Raw genomic sequence first — 16,332 nt, forward strand, 5'->3', positions numbered from 1 at the left:
CATATATCACTCCTTTGGTATCGCACGTGCTTGAATGTTTTAATTGAATAGTTTGTCCGGTTCTAGGATGTGTGAAGGACGATCCAGTTATTACATTATTGCAGTGCGTGCAGTTCTTACATTTGCGCATTCCTTTGTACATTATCTTGTTAGACTCCTTTTCTTTTCGTTTCAACAATTCTTTTAAGTTCTTTGATCTGTTGTAAGCAAATGTTATCCGTTCTGCAAACAAAGGTTGGAGATCAGGTTCCTGAGTTATAATGGCCCAATGTTTCCTCATAATGTTGGTGATTTGCGATGACTGCATGGAATATTTAGGAACACACACTGTGAGTTTTTGGTCAGCTTTGTCTTTTTTTGTTAGCAGAGAATCTCTTGTCATGGCCATGACTTTAGTTTTTGACTCTTGCAATAATTTGTTTGGATATCCTCTTTTTTCATATTTTTTGATCTGTCTGTCGATAGTGTCAGAAACATCCACGGGATCCGATGTAATCCTTTTGTAGCGGATAAATTGAGACATTGGTAGATGTTGCTTTAAAGCTTGATGATTAAAGCTTGAGTAATGTAACCCAAGCTTTCATCATCAAGCTTTAAAGCAACATCTACCAATGTCTCAATTTATCCGCTACAAAAGGATTACATAGGAATGGTGTTGGTGACAGCAGCTTCTTTTTATTTTTTATTTTTTTTATACATTTACCCTATTTCTTTTCATCTGAACAGGCAATGTAACCAGTTAAATAGCCATACATTTTGCAAGCTTTAACATAGATCTGTCCAGGGCTAGTAGAACTCGGAGTACACAATCTAGTTCAAAATAATTCCTACATGTTAGCCCGTTTTCTTTTCACAATCCATTTCCATTGTTTTGAGGTGCTCAAAACAATCCTATCCAACTGTCTTTATGAAAAAATATTAGTTGTAATAATGTTTAAGAATTCACCAAATGCCCTTATGTTTAGGAAGCATCGGTATTTGCTAGTAAATTACAGATGTAAAATGCTGAATTTACAGTGATAGAATTCAAGAGTAGCAGTGGTCCTACTCCTAGTAGTAGGAGTCCCCTTGGCTTTTTAATCACAAGATGGGCTCCCTAGGGGGACCTGCAGGGTCTTTGATTTTTCCTTTTGTTTGGGTTTACAGAAGACTGAAGCAGTGCAGTATTTAGTCACTTGTTTGTGGTGTATGCTCCACAGGCCTTGTATTTCTCCTCTACCCAGGGGGGAAGTGTACAAAGAGTCAAGCAGTCTGTGCACGTCAGCTGTGTAAGAAAGGTGGTATTGAAAAGTAAAGTTGTTTTCCTTGTGTCATCGCTATACCGCTCACTTCTGAGCCCTTTGCGAGTCTTATCATTCACCTGTGATGTATCCAAATTCAGGCTATTAAAAATAAAGGTGCAAAGAGCCCAGTCGGAAACATAAGGAATTCTTTGCTGGTCTAAGGCTGTGATTAATATCAATTTCTTGCTAAAATGTAAATGTACTCCTAACGTAACTTCATAATGTTAATGCATTGTCTCGTAGGACATTGTCTTGCTCCTTAACCAAAGTCCTTTCCGGGGTTGAATTCCTATTTATCTGAATAGTTTTAATCCACAGAGGTGTCATCGGTTGAGTGACCTGTAACACATTTTCAAAAATTTAATTACCTGTATATTGTACATTTTACACCTATAATAATTCAGTATCTGAAGTTTGATATCTGACGTTTGGTAATCTCATGTTTAACCTGTTCAAGATGTATTCGTTAAAACGTGTGCCAGTAGTCATATGCTGCCAAATCACTGTCTGGAAGTGCCAGACCACATTGCTTGATGGAAATATTAGTGTGTTACTTTAAATTTGAGGTGGTTTGTTCTTCTCAGACAAGCACATAATTGATCTAAGCTCATATAAGTATGTTGGGTACTGGAGTGGGAATGTTAATGAATATATAGGCGGACTTTGGAAGAACAGCCATTGTAATCGAGTTTGCTTTAACTGAATAGTTTGTTGCGACACATATTCATATTTATGCAGATCTTGTTTGTAGACCGGTCATCCAAATTTTCTCAAAACGGCCATTTAGTTGCATAATAAAGTGTTTCCTATCTTCTCATACAGAAGCCCTCAAATTAACTCGAATTTGAATTGTCTTAACAAGGAGTTGTGTTGCTAAAGTTCTGAAGGGTGCTGCATTCTAGAACTTTGTTTTGTAACCATGTTATTTCTGCAGACTTGCATGCTGCGTAAACTTTCAATTATATAGAAGTTGAGCGAAGCATTTGCAAAACCAACAGATCTGGATAGAAATAAGTTAACCCCCTAAAAAGCAAAGGACTGTGAGGTCAGGGAAAGGGGGAAATAAGAACACCAATATCATACAAAGAATCCCTCTTGACCTATATTTCTTTGCTAGCGGCCAAAATTAGCTCTTAATTTTGGGAAGAAGGCAGCGATGCACTACTACACAGGAAGATACTATTGAAAGAAATTCACATTTTATTTTATTTCTTTTTTTCAGTTTTCAACTATGTATTCATTTTAAATTATATAACAGTATCTTTTGCAATTGTACTGGTTATTTATTACATTATTTACATTTGTATCACCATCAAAAATTTATCTTGATACTTGTTCAGAACAAGTATCAAGATGAAATTTTGATGGTGGTACAAATGTAAATAATGTATATAATTTAAAATGAATACATACAGTTGAAAACTGGAAAAAAAGACAAAAAATAAAATAAATGTGAATTACTTTCAATAGTAACTTCCTGTGTAGTAGTGCTTTGTTGCCTTCTTCCCCAAAATTAAGAGCTAATTTTAACCCCAAGCAAAGAAATATAGGTCAAGAGGGATTCTTTGTATGATACAACCAACAGATCTGACACACAAAAGGTGTCTCTAGGAACAGACAGAGCTATAGTTGTAGTTGTAAAATAGTCCCTTAGGTGTTTCCAGGTAAGCACTCAAGTAGAGGTGGACGGATACTACCGAATGGCTTTAGTAGAGGAGATGAATACTCCACTAGGCTGCCCAAGATGTGATTGCATAAGTTCAAACCTATGGCTCAAAGAAGCTGGTCAAAGAAAGCCAGTGGTTTAAAGGGGCTGGTCCAAAAGCCCACTCTGTATATTTTTAGCCGTAGTTTGACTATTTCACTGTCCAAACCCAGACCTAACAATTAAGTAAATAATCTGAAGTGGCGGCTCTTCAGAGCTGAAGATGCTGGCTGTGATCTGCTGGGTTTCGCTGGCCTACCTACAGACATCCGTTATTACCCTTACCACAGAAGGCATTGGTGGTTGCATTGCCATGGTTCTTATGGCAGGGGTGGCACCAAAAGTCTCTGGCTTTACGCTGTGCCCCACTGTGCGGTGTTCAGGAGGTGAGCAGGATCCACAGCTCAGGCGGCTGAGAGAGCTTTGTGGAGCCATGCTGCTGCCTGACTCAAGTGGTGTGTCTCACATCTAGAAAAACAAACACAAGCACCGAATTAAACTCATCCTAGTGTGTGCCACAAACATTAAAATGCTCAATTATAGTATATTATTGCTCGCCCAGCTTGACCGGGGACTGGACCTCACCTCTCCTGGACCCAGCTCAGGGAAAGAGAGGCCCCGCTCTGTGGAAGTAAAGCCAGGGATGTATGGATCAAAAAAAGCGCTCAAGCACTCTTGTGCTCTCTTCACTCACCTAACACCCCTCTAGTGTCTCTACTCCTCAGGCTAACACTGAAAACCTAGCACAATCGGTGTGAAGCACAGAAACTGGCTCCTGCTCGCATCCATAAGACAGAAAAATTGACTTCCAAGGAGGAAGCATATCACATTTACTATCCTTAGACAGAATTGCGTATCCTGCTGTTAACACTTAGCTATACAGACTCTGATGGTGGCTTATAAATCAAAAACAAGGGGAGTAACCAACTAAGAACTCATTGTTCAGAAACTGCATGTTAGAAACACCCCCAAGCATAACTGATGTACTGACTCTATATCCTAAAATATCCTAGACTCCCCGCCTATAGATAGACTGATATTTAAAAACCTCCAGACCCACTGGTATGTAAAAACCTATAGACACACCGGTATGTAAAAACCTATAGGAGAGAGCACCTACCTGTCAGTCGTTGCCTCGGACCATTAGAATGTCACGGCGATCAGGTTCCAAGGTGAGTGCCTGGGGGACTGAGACGGCTGGTGTAGCTTGAGCCAGTCAGCTGTGGCTGGGGCCTGTTATACTGCTATTCATCTTGGCTAATAAACCTCTCCTTTAACATCTTTCACCTGCGTCGACTTCCTGATCTGAGATGTCGCACTGGCGACGAGGACAAAAGGGACGTTGAAGCAGAGCTGAACGCAAGATGGGCGCACACCGCTGGCCTCTCCACCGGATCGCCCCTAAGCATTCTGGGAGTGGTAGTGCGAGTAGCAAAAGAAACCGGAAAGTTCAAAGTGTATCACCTTGGATGGTGCAAATCAGTTCTTGAAAGTTCGGTAATCTCTAGACCCGAGACATGGCCCGGGTTTCGGGATTTGTATCCCTCATCAGTAGAGATAAAGTTCAGGGGTGGTGAAGAAAGCCGCCGTAGATCCGTCAAGGGCTTTGTTGCCTGCTCGGCACGCAGGTGCGTTTCCCAAAAAGCCCGTCGGCTTTGGAGGCTCGCAAAAGCCCTTAAGTAGAACGCAAGATGGGCGCACACCGCTGGCCTCTCCACCGGATCGCCCCTAAGCATTCTGGGAGTGGTAGTGCGAGTAGCAAAAGAAACCGGAAAGTTCAAAGTGTATCACCTTGGATGGTGCAAATCAGTTCTTGAAAGTTCGGTAATCTCTAGACCCGAGACATGGCCCGGGTTTCGGGATTTGTATCCCTCATCAGTAGAGATAAAGTTCAGGGGTGGTGAAGAAAGCCGCCGTAGATCCGTCAAGGGCTTTGTTGCCTGCTCGGCACGCAGGTGCGTTTCCCAAAAAGCCCGTCGGCTTTGGAGGCTCGCAAAAGCCCTTAAGTAGAACGCAAGATGGGCGCACACCGCTGGCCTCTCCACCGGATCGCCCCTAAGCATTCTGGGAGTGGTAGTGCGAGTAGCAAAAGAAACCGGAAAGTTCAAAGTGTATCACCTTGGATGGTGCAAATCAGTTCTTGAAAGTTCGGTAATCTCTAGACCCGAGACATGGCCCGGGTTTCGGGATTGGTATCCCTCATCAGTAGAGATAAAGTTCAGGGGTGGTGAAGAAAGCCGCCGTAGATCCGTCAAGGGCTTTGTTGCCTGCTCGGCACGCAGGTGCGTTTCCCAAAAAGCCCGTCGGCTTTGGAGGCTCGCAAAAGCCCTTAAGTAGAACGCAAGATGGGCGCACACCGCTGGCCTCTCCACCGGATCGCCCCTAAGCATTCTGGGAGTGGTAGTGCGAGTAGCAAAAGAAACCGGAAAGTTCAAAGTGTATCACCTTGGATGGTGCAAATCAGTTCTTGAAAGTTCGGTAATCTCTAGACCCGAGACATGGCCCGGGTTTCGGGATTTGTATCCCTCATCAGTAGAGATAAAGTTCAGGGGTGGTGAAGAAAGCCGCCGTAGATCCGTCAAGGGCTTTGTTGCCTGCTCGGCACGCAGGTGCGTTTCCCAAAAAGCCCGTCGGCTTTGGAGGCTCGCAAAAGCCCTTAAGTAGAACGCAAGATGGGCGCACACCGCTGGCCTCTCCACCGGATCGCCCCTAAGCATTCTGGGAGTGGTAGTGCTGTGTTGAAGCAGAGCTGACCCTGATAGAGCGTGCAGGTCGCCCGACTCTTTATCTTACCAGATTTCACGCACTTGGGCCCATGACGTGTTTATGATAGTATTTTAGTGAATCGGGCGATTTTACACGACACCATCGGCAATTCTATGTGTTTTCCTTAACACTATTACAAAGATACCTGACTTACCACAGGTACCTACTTCCCTGATGGATCAGGAGCTAGCCGTGGACAAGAGATAAGAAGATACTTAATACTTTATACATTTAATAATACTTTTATACCTTTATAATGACCACAGACACCTGAAGGGTTTTAAAGATTTCTATATAGTAAGTTTAAATCAGAATGACATGAGTATAAAACTAATACAGATTAGAATATCAATAATCAGGATTATAACTACGATGTAACTGTGAATGAGGGCAAGCACCATTGAGTGCAAGTGGTAAACTACAGGGTAAGGGTAACAGGGAACATGCTATTCAGTTTTCAGACTTATACTAGGGTAGGTGAGTTTCAAACACATTAGTCAGTGATTTTCTAAAGTCCTACAAGTGATTCAAAACGGATCTTAGTCTAACTGTTAATTCAAACCTAGATTCTAAACACCAGTAAAATTAGATCACATTAATTAAGTAAAACTGTTTAATATGCCCTACAGGTAGGGGGAAAATGGAACATAGCTACTAAACAGTTAACCTGTAAGTCTTTGGAGATGACAGAGAGAATACCATGGGCAAGGATGCTTTATTAAAAGGAAAGAAGGAAGGAGAATAGATAGACGAACACCCACAAATTTATATTTACCTAAGACAGGAAATGAGGACTAACCCTGGCCACGGGTCATTTTGGGAAAAGGCGAGGACAAGGACCCTCAAGGACTTAGGATGCCAGTAGGCGAGCAGGTACAGCTCACGGACAATCAGGACAGGCTACCCCTCAGGATTTGGGTCAGGACTGGGCTCACCAAAGGGCACGACCAACACCTGCAACTTCGGATGCAACGCCTGCGCTACTCCCTCACTGCACGGAATCCGCCAATGACCCCGATTGGGTTCTCGAACCTCCCAGCAAAGTGCTTCGCCAGCACTTAAGACTATTTCCACCCCTTGGAGTTTGTGGAAATTACGGACAGAGTACTCCGCAGCTCTCTGTATCAATCACCTATAGACTTCGTAGGGTCGGTGACCGGTCCCTTTTTGGGTCCTAGACCACCCACAAATGTTGCAAGTGACAGGATCCCCAACTCAGGATTGGTCAGGAGAGGTGGTTAGGTCATTGTCACCACCTAATATTCAGTGTTCCCATGATGAATATTTAATTTTCCGTACCCACCCCTTACATTCCAGCTCCCATGGCATACGTGTAGAAAAGACAATGGAGCACACAAACATTATCGTACAACTAGATACATTTTAGGTACAAGTCGAAGTCTTCTCCCAGGCTAAAGAGCAGGTTCCCAGGAGCATCTCCGCTTCGGCAGCCAGCTGGCTGAGTTCCACTGTTGCAAGACTTCGTTTCTCATGTCATGTGGTGAGTCCCTGTCAGACTTCTAAGATGGAGAGGCTCCCCAATCCCAGGCCCACAGATAGGCGGTACATGAAAAGTAAGCGAAAACAAATTAGAAACACAGAAAAAATGAATACACTGTACACCATGATTAGCTACACTGCACCCCTTACTTTATAATATCTATAGCATTAGGGTTTTAGGCAGAAATAGACAGCTAGACAAAAGCAGCAGTAGCAAGCGGAGAGCATGTTAGAGACAAAGCGGCCATATTCGCAGTAATGTGCATGAGCGAAAAATCCCTCCAGAACTGCGAGTGCGTCACATCACATGAGTATGACCGACGCATGCGCAGACTGGATTTCTGCGAAGCAGCGATTCTGTAGTATGCAAGCCTCATTACGATTAATAGACACATAGGCAAGCATCTCTGGGACACCCGCGTGTAGTGTGAAAGTGCAATATTAAGGACAAAACGGATTGGTTAATGACGTTATGAGTTATGTGAGGTTCTTGAATGTGAGCAAGTCGCTTTACGTGCGAATCCTTGCTCCATCAACACGCAAAGCATCAGCAGCAACTCCGGACTCGGGAGGAAAGAGCTGAGGCATCGTAGATTCGTTGAATTTACTGAGAACGGAAAGTTTATGGTGCCAATTACGTGGTTATGAAAATCGTGAAGCATCAACATTTACATGAGAAGTAATACAGCCGGCGGAACGGATGCCGTGACGGACCTTGTGTGCACTCCAGGCAAGTGTCAGCGCACATATTATTTGCGTGCCCCAGAGTGTGTGCTCAGCGACAGTAAGGATCGCTTCTCAAGGATAGTTGGGTGGTTGCGAATACCAAGTGTGTCAGACACTGAAAGAAATGCGCTGCGGGGGCAGAGGAAATCGTCATCGGAAGGTGCAATTAAACTGTTAGTCAACCTGCTTGTGAAGGTGTTAGACCCGTCTGCTTCTGAGAGTCCCCTCACCACTATGATTTCGTTTGTTCCCCCGTACCTCCCAAAATATGTCGTTTTTCTTTGTCTGCCAGGACTTTTTATGTGCTGGTTCATGGGGCTAGATCACAGCTTTCCAAACTGTGTGGCGCGACACGTTACTGTGTCGCGCCCCATGCGTAGGTGTGTCACGCTTGTTAGGGCTGGCCCGGGGGGTTATCTTAAAGCAAGAATGCGCTGTTAATCTGCCCATTGACGTGCTGATGTTTCATTTAGCACGTGTTTGGATCTCACGCTGCAGTTGTAACTACTGTACTCTTGGAAACACGCATTTCACTTAGCCGAGAGGGTGGCGGGGCGCTGTCTGCGGCAACACTGGCGATATGTCTTGTTTGAGCCCTGGAACGGACAAACAGAAGAGGAGCTTCAAAAACCCATTTGGGGGAAAATATTCTAATCCTCCTTGCAGAGTGAAGGGGGCAGGGTTCGGCCTTTTGCTATTCAGAGGAGCTGGTTTTTGTAGTGTGTTCAGAGAGATGTGCCTTAGGTTTGTCAGGTATGCGTCCTAGGGGGCCATCTCGATGATTTGTATATCTCATTCTGTTATGTATTTTTGAGGTGGATGCATTGGTGGTATGTTTGCAATGTAATCTTATTCTCCACTGACATTAGTAATGGAGTATTTAAAAATTGAATGTTTTTTTTTCTGGTAATCTTGCAAACATTTGAGTGCTCAAAACATTTAGCACGGTCATCCCTCTACCCTAGAAAGTTGCTTCTGGTGACATGTTTTCTCCTCGTTTGAAGAATCACACTTTGGAGAAGTCAAACAGACCATTCTTTGAGACAGACCTCCCACTCGTCCCTAGTGTTAATGTACGGACAAAGAGGCCAAGACTGAATGGGCACACAGGTGGATCTCTGACTTACCCCTAAGCTGATCTGGGCACAGAGAAGTCGATTACTGAATGGTCATGAAAGAGGGCTTTGCTTTCAACCTTAACTGTGATATGTCGAGAGAGAGGTAACGGAGATTTACTGTTTTGTTTTGTTTTGTTTTGTTTGTTTAATCACAGAGTAGGGCATTTATTAGAGATTATTACTAAACTCAGTTGGCAAAGTCTCGAGGCTCCATTAAAAGTGTTATCGCATACATTTCATCCTTGTAGGAAGGATAAAAGGAGTAGTCCGTTTGTCAGGGATTAATTTTGTGACCTGAAAGGTTTATCTTGGAAAAAGTAGGTAATTCGCTCAGCATTTAACACGGCTGCGACTGAGAACCCCGAGAAGGAAGGGGCCAAGGGTTGGGGTTATTCCTCACCATTTATACGACTTGAGAGTGGGGGAAGGAGGGAGCGCCTCAGCAGCAAACTTGGGTATCTGAACATGGAATCTACTGATGCTAATGGTGTATTCTTTACCTTAATCGCTCCAAATGTTTAGATGTTTTGCGATAAAGTTCGTATGTTTAGCATGCAGTCATTTTTTTTATTTGTGGTATAAACAGCCAGTGTCGCTGTGGGGGTCGACTGCTGCACAGAGCCATTGGAAAATGGAAATGGGTTTTGCCAAACTAGGATGGGCTAGGTCAAACCGGTAGGCCGAAGGATAGCTCAGTGAGCCAAACGATTGCAACTGCCAAATGTTTGTCATTTATAGTGCTTAGAAAAGGAGAAAGTACAGTATTTCGGTGCTAGGGTCGCAAGCGGATAGGAATTCAGTTTAATGCCTAACTTTGTGTGGTGGACTGGAAATATGTGTTACAAAAAATATAATCAATAGATTATGGGGTTATTATAACTAGCTTCACTTATAGGTACCATACAAACATAGCTTCAATATCGAATTGGTTTGGAGCCAAGAATAGCTTTCAGTGGTTCGGCAGTTCATGCAGTGGCTGATATATCTTTGTGGTGAATATTTGGACATACCAGGTTAGTGTTTCAATGAAATGTGGCGGTGCACAAACGTGACAGAACTTCTGTGTTGTCAGCTAACTGGTGACTGTCTCTTGGAAATCTTAAAGGCATTTGGGCCAGTGGCTCACTATCCATGTGTGTGGGGTTGTGTGTGAGGGGGTTGTGTGTGTGTGGGGTTGTGTGTGTGTGGAGGGGGGGTTGTCGGGGTTGTTTGTTTGTGGGGGGGGTGTGTGTGGGGGGTGGGTGTGGGGTTGTGTGTGTGGGGTTGTGTGTGTGTGGGGGGTTGTGTGGGGTTGTGTGTGTGTATGGGGGGGTGTGTGTGTGTGTGTGGTTGTGTGTGTGGGAGGGGTTGTGTGGGGTTGTGTGGGTTTGTGTGGGGTTGTGTGTGTATGTGTGTGGGGTTGTGTGGGTGTGGGGTTGTATATATATGTGTGTGTGTGGGGTTGGATGTGTGTGTGTGTGTGTGTGGGGTTGTGTGTGTGTGGTGGTGTGTGTGGGGGGTTGTGTGTGTGGGTTGTGTGTATGTGTGTGGGGGTTGTGTGTGGGGTTGTGTGTGGGGGGGGTTGTGTGTGTATGTGGTGGTGGGGTTGTGTGTGGGTGGGGTTGTGTGTGTGGGGTTGTGTGTGTGGGGTTGGATTTGTGGGGTTGGATGTTTGGGGTTGTGTGTGTGTGGGGGGGGTTGTGTGTGTGGGGTTGTATGTGTGTGTGTGTGTGGTTGTGTGTGTGTGGGGTTGTATGTGTGTGGGGATGGGATTGTGTGGGGGGATGTGGGGGTGGGGTTGTGTGTGGGGGGATGTGGGGCTGGGGTTGTGTGTGGGGGGATGTGTGGGTGGGGTTGTGTGTATGGGGTTGGATGTGTGGGGTTTGATGTTTGGGGTTGTGTGTGGGGTTGTGTCTGGGGTTGTGTGTGTGTGGGTGTGTGTGTGGGGGTGGGGTTGTGTGGGTGTGTGTGTGGGGGTGGGGTTGTGTGTGTGTGTGTGGGGGTGGGGTTGTGTGTGCGTGTGGGGTTGTGTGTGCGTGTGGGGTTGTCTGCGTGTGGGGTTGTGTGTATGGGCTTGTGTTTGTGGGGTTGTATGTGTGTGTGGGGGGTTGTGTGTGGGGGGTTGTGTGTGTGGGTTTGTGGGTTTGTGGGTGTGTGTGCGGGGGAAGTGGGGTGGGTTTGTGTGTGTGGGGATGTGGGGTGGGGTTGTGTGTGGGGGTGGGGTTGTATGTTTGAGGTTGGATGTGTGGGGTTGTGTCTGGGGTTGTGTGTGTGGGGGAGGTGTGTGTGTGTGGGGGGGGGTTGTGTGTGTGTGGGGTTGTGGGTGTGGGGGGTTGGATGTGTGGGGTTGGATGTGTGGGGTTGGATGTGTGGTGTGGAGTTGTGTGGGTGTGTGTGTGTGTGGGGAGGTTGTGTATGTGTGTGGGGGGGGTTGTGTGTGTGGGGGGGGTTTGTGTATGTGTGGGGTTGTGTGTGTGGGGTTGTGTGTGTGTGGGGTTGGATGTGAGGGGTTGGATGTGTGGTGTGGGGTTGTGTGTGTGTGGGGTGTGTGTGTGTGGGGGGGGTGTTGTGTGTGTGTGTAGGGGGTGTTGTGTGTGTGTGGGGGGGTGTTGTGGGGTTGTGTGTGTGTGTGGGGTGATGTGTTTGTGTGGTTGTGTGTGTGGGGGGGGTTTGTGTGTGTTGGGTTGTGTGTGTGGGGGGGGGTTGTGTGTGTGTGTGTGGGGTTGGATGTGTGGGGTTGGATGTGTGGTTTGGGTTGTGTGTGTGGGGTTGTGTGTGTGTGGGGTTGTGTGCGTGTGTTGTGGGGTTGTGTGTGTGGGGTTGTGTGTGTGTGGGTTGTCGGTGTGTGTGGGGGAAGTGTGTGTGTGTGTGTGTGGGGGGGGTTGGGGGTTGGGTGTGTGGGGTTGGGTGTTTGGGGTTGTGTGTGTGGGGTTGTGTGTATGGGGTTGTGTGTGTGGGGTTGGGGGTGGTTCGGGCTAGCTCGCTTGCGTTACCGTGTCCCTGAAATTTTTTTCACAAAAAGGCGTGTCACCAACATGAAAAGTTTGGAAAGCTGTGGGCTAGATGTTCCTTGACGCCCAGTTGCTCACAAGGTTTTTGGCACCTATTTACAAGGTGCCTGGCGGAACCTGTGGCATTACAAACTGGGGTTGTCAACCTGTATGAGTGGCCCTAAAATGGTGGACACCCTTTTCCCTCATGTGAGTGACTCCCATTGGAGCCTCCCTGAACTCTGGCCTTTTGAGGTTTTGGCGCCCTTTGTTTTCCTCAGATACACAAAATGGCTGCTCTAGAGCCACAGAACGGTGGCTGCTAGTGACCAAGATATACCTCAAAAATGCCAAGGAATTGTCACAGCCAGAGAAGGTTCTAGAACCTTCTGGCTCGTGCCAGCACCCCAGAGCACTGGCTATAAAAGGCCCAGTCCCTGGCGGCCGTTTTAGAAAGAAGAAAAGAAGAAGGAGATTCCAGACTTGGCACCAGATTGACACCTGCCCTGTTGATCCCCTGAGGTGGCTGGTAGCGTAGGCAGTAGAGTAGCAAAGGTTGCTGGCGTTGTTTCTGACTGGCGTTCTAATCAGCTGCGTGAGTGGTGACCTTGCGCCTACAGCGCCTGCCCAGCAAGTGCCTCATTGCCCCAAAGACTGTGGCCATACTTGTAGTGCCTCCCCGCCCCCCCCGGTGGTGATATCGTGACTGATACTGCGTGTCGCGAGGCGAGAGCAAGTTTGCCGCGACCGCGATCTTCAGTAGTGTCCCCTTCACGACAGGCGCCTCCAGGGTGGAGCTCGGACGTCTCCGAGCCCCACCGCCGTAGAGCGCTTCCTGTGCGGACTGAAGGTGAGGTGGTGCGCCGGGGCGGGAAAGGCCGGCCTTCATTGGGTGAGACTAGCGTCTCTGCCCCTTCCCCAGTGAGCCGGAAGCTGTAGCTGTGGGCGGGATCCACCCCGTATGAGGAAGTCGAAGGGAGGACTGTGGAGCCCTTGAAAACCCTGTCGCTGGCGTGAGAAGTGCTGTGCCCTGACTGAATGGCTTACCGATTGCAGCCGATGCGAGGTGGGCCCATTTCTTCAGGTGGGGTGCAGCGTTGTGAAGGAACTGTGAACCGGCATTCATTTGACTGAGCGCGAAGGTTGTGTGACCCCTCCGGCAGCCCTTTCGTCAGTCTAAAGACTTTGAACTGGTGCAGCCTGTGTGCTAGCGGTGTCAAAGCCTGTAGGCTCGCATAGATTCCACCGGCAAGCAGAGACCTCATCCCGGTGGCAGCGGAGTGCAAATGCTGTATTCACTGTGTTTCCTTGCCTTTTAGATACACGCGCATTACACTCTGAGTGAACCCTAAAGAGTCTAAAGCTTATTTTGTGCCTAGGAAGCCCGTACTCGTTATCCTTGAAACCAACATGAACTGTAAGAGTTATTTTTCCACGCTGAAACTTATTGCAAGTGTAATCTTCCTAAAGCATTTAATTGGTGGCAGCGATACCAGAATGAACATGTGGTTATTTATTTAAATGAACCAGTATTTATTCTGCTATATAAGAGTGATATTTATTTGTGATAGTTATTCTATTTATTCCTGAAGATCTATTTACAGTATTTATTTCAGTAACTGAATCCCAGAGATTTGTGACTAAAGAAATGTGAATGTGCTTTCCCAACTGAACCCTATTTACAACAGAGAACTTTTACATAAAGGAATCGTATTTTTCTACAGCAGTGGTGTGGTGTCCTTCTTTTTGGTGTGACTGTGCAGGGAGTTATTATTGGGTCAGAGCCGGCTTAACACTAAGCCTTCACTTGCCTTGTCACTTGAGCCAAGCTACCCCCCTTTGTGCTGGGCTTGACCATCGCAGGTCCAACAGATGGACTGAGAGAGTCGCAACGGAATGATAGAAGACTTGGTGTGCCAGCGAAGGAGATAACGTTGGTGGATACCTGGATTGTGCGGAAGATGCGCGTGACTAAAGTACCTGACTGGAACTCTATTTAATATTGGCAATTGTGCGGAGGCTAAGCGTGACAAGAGCGCATGACTGGAACCTATTTTGGAATCGGTAAAAGGAATGACGAAAGGGAATTAACATGTGAAAGACTTTCCAGAAAGTAAATTCTTGGGGTAACAGCACCATCTATTGGGCAATAAAAAAACTGGCCTGTGTGGTGTCATTGCTGTCGTTTGGCCAAATCCACAGAGATTCTGGGAACTGAACTGTTTTTCGTGCTCTGCTTTGTGAAAGAACGAATGGATTATTTTTTTTCACTTGCTCAATTTTTCTTACTGTAATAGCTAGAGTGTGTTAGTGCACATATAGTATATTAATGCTTTAACGCATATTCCATCAAAGTAACTTGCTGAATGTAACGCCCCCCCCTTTTGCATGCCAAATGGTATGAAGACATGTTTTCATGAGGAAGAGGGAACCAGACTCCTTAAGGTCAAGGTCAACCAGTGAATTCAAGAAAGCGTGTTTGTTATAATTATATATTTCATTGTGGGGAGTTATATATTTTTAACAGTGATTGTGATAGAAACACAAATCTAATTGGGAAAACATGCAGAATGTAACACCCCCACCTTTCTTCTTATCTAGCCCAGTGGAACAAATGGAAGAAGGTCTTCCTGAACTATGCAGTTGTGTGTGGACCCAATTTAGGCCTGGAAAGGAAAGTAGCATTGTTGCCATACTACATGGGGGCGGAAGGAGAGGATGTGTTGGAACATCTCCCGGAGTTGAGTGCGCATGAAACGAGGGGATTGAATGAATTCAAAATGAGTATCAAAAAACTAGATCTACATTACCTTCTCAAAACTAGCACTATTATGGAACGGTATCATTTTGGAAAAAGAGGGCAGAAGGAAGGAGAATCGATTGAAGATTTCGTCTCCGATTACGTAAACTGGCTGCCACGTGCAAGTTTGGAGGTGCGTGTGAAGAAAGAATCAGAGACCAGTTTGTGTTAACATGCAGGATTGAGCGTGTGCGTGAGGAGTTGTGGTTTCAAAGATGATCCACCACTAAGGGAGGTGCTCATAGTGGCCAAGCAGGTAGAACACATGATGCAGTGTGTTAGTGAAATCAAACAAGACAACGAAAGCAAGGTCAGCAAGAGCAAGGTTAAAGTGAGTGAAGTGGTGGCAGAAGATGAAGGGGTGTTGGCAGTTAAAGAGCAGAAGAGTGTGCAGAAAGAACAGAAGGAGAGCAAAGGAGGATGGAGTTTCAAGAGCAACTGCTATAGGTGCGGCAAGCAAGGACATATGGCGAGTGACAAGGATTGTCCTGCGTTGAAATACACATGCAGTAAGTGTGGCAGGAAGGGTAATTTCAGACAATACTGCAGGAGTGGTCAGGAATACAAGAAGCAAGGGAAGGATAACACTGCACGGGTGTGTGATGAAATCGTCTTACATGTGCAGAGCAGACGGATTAGCAATCCTAAAGACATGATAAAGATTGGAAAGACAGGGTTGGAGGCTATGTTTGACTGTTGTTCAAAGATAACTATCATTAATGCCAAGAAATTTAAAGGGTGGCCAAAGGAAAACTCAAGTTGAGCAAAATGGATGTCAGGCCAGGGGGCTATGATGGTCAACCTATCAACATGAAAGGTTACTTCTGGGGCACTGTAGGCTACAAGGATAGATTGACAGTCTCCAAGATTTATGTATCCCTAGAGGGGGACAACATACTGGGATGGCAAGCTCAAAAATCTGGGTTTATACCTCAAACCCAACAAAACCCCACAGATTTTGGTGCAAGAGGTGGGTGAGGCTTGAGGAAGAATTGAAGTAGAGTTTAAGGAAGTGTTCAGCGGGGAACTAGGGTGCCTAAAAAACTACTCACACAAAATAAAATTGAAGGAACATGCGGTACCAGTAGTAGCAAAAGTAAGAAATCTCCCCATAGCTATCCAGGAGACAGTCGGAGTAGAGCTAGAGAAACTGTGCAACCTGGGAGTAATAGAACCTGTGGAGGCAACGGAGTGGCTGGCGCCGATCGTCGCAGCAAGAAAGAAAGATGGGTCAGTTTGTTTATGCATTGACCGCAGGGCACTGAACAAAGAGGTTGTGGTCGACAAGTTCCCGCTGCCCAACATCACGCAGATGATGAGCTTGTTGGTAGGAGCGAAAGTATTCTCGACATAAGACTTAACATCAGCCTATTTCCAAATTAGGCTTCATGAGGATTCACAGGAACTCACGGCGTTCGTTACACCAATGGGAGCCTTCAAATTTAAGAGAATGCCGTTCGGTCTA

The 16,332-nt window shown here is 46.1% G+C and overlaps 1 protein-coding gene across 3 annotated transcripts in view; it reads left to right on the top strand.

Moving 5' to 3' along the window:
- BRCA1 (BRCA1 DNA repair associated) overlaps positions 1-16,332 on the top strand; it is a 510,976-nt gene that overhangs the window by 45,491 nt on the left and 449,153 nt on the right. The gene's annotated exons all lie outside the window — the stretch shown is intronic.

Source organism: Lissotriton vulgaris, chromosome 5 (genome assembly GCF_964263255.1).
Source record: "Lissotriton vulgaris chromosome 5, aLisVul1.2, whole genome shotgun sequence".
Classification (NCBI taxonomy): Eukaryota; Metazoa; Chordata; class Amphibia; order Caudata; family Salamandridae; genus Lissotriton; species Lissotriton vulgaris.